We start from the raw sequence: 679 nt of genomic DNA on the forward strand, positions 1-679 counted from the left end.
TTTACAATATACTATATGGCCAAAAGTTTGTAGACACCCCTGACACCTCTGGCCAACATCACTAATGCTTTTGTGGCTGAATGGTAGCAAATCCCTGCAGCCAGGTTTAATGTCTGGAGGCTGGTTTCATATTAATTGCCATAGTCTTGGAACAACTTGTTGAACAGTTACACACAGGTGTCATTTTCAGGTGTCTACATACATTTGGCCATGCATATAATGATAGATAATGTTTAATAATGTAATGTAATACTTAAAGAGTAAGTTTTATTTATACAATCTTTTAAATTCCTGATGAATGTCTTATAAGTAACTTTTTTTGGCATTTTGAACTGTCAAAGATGTGTTTTGTTTTGTTTTGTGACAAAATTATATATGTATATTATATATTGTGTGTGCTTTGCTACTGTATTGATGCATCATCTCATTGGTTAAATGAGCCAAATAGATTTTCCTCTAATTGATCGATATTATTTTTGCTTATTTTTGCTTCCATGAAATGCTTATGATTAGAGTTCTTGCTTTATATAATACATAAATACATGTAATAATAAAATTGGTCTCATTAAAGCCTGATTTAGAACTATATATGATATGTAAAAATGTGCAATATAAACTGTATAAAGGATTTACTTAATAAAATCACACCTTGATGCTAAACTTGATTGTTTTTTATTTT

The sequence above is a fragment of the Morone saxatilis genome, unplaced genomic scaffold, assembly GCF_004916995.1.
Source record: "Morone saxatilis isolate NCDOM2014 unplaced genomic scaffold, NCSU_SB_2.0 Contig23, whole genome shotgun sequence".
Taxonomy (NCBI): Eukaryota; Metazoa; Chordata; class Actinopteri; family Moronidae; genus Morone; species Morone saxatilis.